This window comes from Triticum dicoccoides, chromosome 2A (genome assembly GCF_002162155.2).
Source record: "Triticum dicoccoides isolate Atlit2015 ecotype Zavitan chromosome 2A, WEW_v2.0, whole genome shotgun sequence".
Taxonomy (NCBI): domain Eukaryota; kingdom Viridiplantae; phylum Streptophyta; class Magnoliopsida; order Poales; family Poaceae; genus Triticum; species Triticum dicoccoides.
In genome coordinates this window covers 12,176,150-12,179,592 of record NC_041382.1, presented here as the reverse complement: position 1 = coordinate 12,179,592, position 3,443 = coordinate 12,176,150, and positions in this window count along the sequence as shown.

Sequence of the window (3,443 nt, the reverse complement as noted above, 5' to 3'; positions counted from 1 at the left end):
AAGAGGATAAAAAAAGAAGAGGAATAAGAAAAGAAAAAAGAGGAGAAGAAAGAATAGAGGAGAAGATCTCCTCTATACTTTCTTCTCCTCTTTTTTTCTTCTTCTTCCTCTTTTTTTTATCGGGAACGAGGGTCGTCGAGGGTCGCCGAGCGGTAGAGGAAGAAGAGGATAAAAAGAAGAGGAAGAAAAAAAAGAGAGGGGTCGATGGTCGCCTAGGGGTCGAGGGTCGAGAGGGGGTCTAGGGTCGCCGAGAGGGGAGAGGAAGACGAGGAGAAATAAATAAGAAGAAGAAAAAATAAGAAAAAGAAGAGGAGAAGAAGAAAGGAATAGAGGAGAAGAAGAGAAAAATAGAATATATATATTCTATTTTCTCTTTTCTCCTCTATTCCTTTCTTCTTCTCCTATTTTTTTCTTCTTTTTTTTCTTCGACACGTGGGGGGGTCGAGAACGTCGGACATTCATGAGAGAGGCGAGGAAGAAGGGGAAGAAGAGGGAGAAGAAGAGGAGAGGAAGAAGAGGAAGTCTTCTCCTCTATTCTTTCTTCTCTTCTTTTTTCTTCTTCTTCTTCCTCTTTATTTTATCGGGAACGAGGGTCGTCGAGAGGGTCGCCGAGCGGTAGAGGAGAAACCCTAAATAGAAAGTATCGTCGGTGTGAGATACATGTACCGTCGATGTCGGACACTACATCCACATCCCACAAGTGGCACGGGCTTCGACGCCCACGTCACTTGTGGGACGTGGATGTAGTGTCCGACACCGAAGGCCACATGTATCTCACACCCACGATACTTGCTAGCTATTTAGGGTTTCCTCTACCGAAAAGAAGAGGAGAAATAAATAAGAAGAAGAAAAAAGAAGAAAAAGAAGAGGAGAAGAAGAAAGGAATAGTGGAGAAGAAGAGAAAGTAGAATATATTCTATTTTCTCTTCTTCTCCACTATTTCTTTCTTCTTCTCCTCTTTTTTTTCTTTTTTTTTCTATAGGGTCGAGGGTTCCAGCAGGGTCATCTAGGGGTCGAGGGTTCCAGGGTCGTTGAGGGTTCGAGGGGTCGAGGATCGCGGAGGGGTCGAGAGAGGTTTCCTAGTGTCAAAGTATTGAAGAAATCCATGCCTTCATCATTAGCCGGAAGTAACCAGGGCATGTTGGTACGAAGTTCTGCAAAGTTGTTCTGGAATGGAGTCCCGGATAGAATAATCCGCCTTTTGGTACGAATTCAGCAAAGGCCTTCCAAATAGCGATATTCGGAAGGCTCTTGCTGAACTTTGTACCAAAAAGCGAATTATCCTATCTGGGACTCCGTTCCAGAACAACTTTGAAGAGCTTCGTACCATCATGCACATGTTACTTTCGCCTAATGATGAAGACATGGTTTTGTTGAATCCTTTGACACTAGGCAACCTCCCGACCCCTCGGCGATCCTCTCGAACATGAGAGGAAGAAGAGGGTCGTCTAGGGGTCGAGGGTTCAAGGGTTCTTCTCCTCTATTCTCGATATATACCCCCTCCCGATAGCTTACTATGATTAGGTAGCTAGTTCTACATTTGGCACTAATATATCCATCTGTCATGTTTGAATAATAATTGCCATGTTGTAAATATTTGTAGAAACTATGGACACCACCCTAGATGAAGCAACAAAAGAAGCGTTGTTGAGGGACATAATCTCAGAAGGAAGTGATGCCATCTCGTTGTTTCTCAACGAAACCGATGGTCTGGAAGGAGAGGGTGAACAAGCTGGCTACGGTGACCTAATGCCGGTGCAAGAAGAAGAACATGAGGACGGCTCCGGTGACCGAACCTAGTCCGGCCAGGTATATATATTAGTTAAGCCTAAGCTGACTAGCTGATTGATGCATTCATTGTTTTGGTATGTACACATATTAATTAAGTCTTTGTTCTTTTTTCTAGCCCTCTAAATCGAGCACAACTTCGGTAAAGAGACGAGGCCCAAAGAAAAAGTTGAGCTCGGATGAAAAGTTTGAGATCATAGCAATCGCGCCCGACGGCCAACCTATTGAACCCCTCCGGACAAAGAGCGCATTTGTTGCTTAGTGCGGGGTTCTGGTTAGGGACAAGATCCCGATAAGCATCCAGGAATGGTTTAAGCCGGCTACAGAAGACCCTGAGGTCTCTTATGTCAATGATATGCAGAAAAATGATCTTTGGACTGAGCTGAAGTCAAATTTCACCCTACCACGTGAGGATAATCCAGAGAACCCAGTTAAAGAGAAATTAATCAAGTCTTTTGCTCTGAAGAGGATGGCAGAACTATTCAGGAGGTGGAAGAAAGAGCTGAATAAGTTTGTCGAAAATAATGAGACACCAGAATTCAAGGGCGGATATGAGAAGATCAGAGATCACTGGCCCGCATTTGTGGCCCACAAGACATCGGAAAAGAGTCAGAAGATGTCGGCGACAAACAAGCAAAATGCTGCGAAGAAGAAGCTTCACCATCGCACGGGGTCAGGTGGCTACCTCGTAGCCCGGCCTAAGTGGTCCAAGACTGAGAATGATCTGGTTCATAAAGGGATCGAACCAGAGACAATTAACTGGCCAGACCGTTGTCGGAGTTGGTTCTTCAGGGCTGGCGGAACCCTGGACCCTGTAACAGGGAAGTGCATTTGGACGAACGATCAAATGGACATACTAGTGAGTAAGCTTAAGCAGTATATCGAAGCAGCGCAAGAAGGGACGTTCTTTCCAGACAGAGAGAATGACGAGCTCACAATGGCCCTCGGGAATCCTAAGCACCCTGGACGGACACGAGGCATGCCAGGCTCCATTCCGTGGAAGGTTGGGTTTCCGGACGCAGGCGGTTACAAATCCCATGAGAGGAGGAAAAAAGTGCAGCAGACCCAAAAGCAGGCGCTGCAAGCAAGGGTAGACGCGATAGAGGAACGAGAAGCAAATCGCAGCAAACGTACTGCCGAAGCCTCCCCCGAAGCTACCCCGCCATCTCAGCGCAGAAGCAGCGTGGCTTCCACCGAGCTGCTTCAGCCAGAGCATGCCTTGACGGCTCCTGCCAGCTATCCCATGGATGCTATAACGGAGTCTCAAAATTGCCACCTTATGACGCAATGGATGAATTTGAAGGTCAAGGCGGCTGTTGGCTCTGTTTATCCTACTGAACCCGGCGCAACTTTTCACTGCCGGCCGATTCTAGAAGGATATGCTAGGGTGATGGTGGATGAGATAACGGAGGGATTTGAGGATCTCCAGCTTGACCACCCTACCGGTGAAGGGGAGACTCGGCTGGGGTCTGCTCTGAAGACTCCATGCCTATGGCGGAAGGAGCTCATCAACCTTCCGAACTGGACGCCACCGCCTCCTCCTCCTCCTCCGGCGAGTCAGGGCACTCCGCCTCCACCGCCTCCTCCTCCGGCGAGTGACGATCAGGGCCCTCAGCCGGCTCCTTCTCCGGCGCGTGGCGGCACTCCGCCTGCGC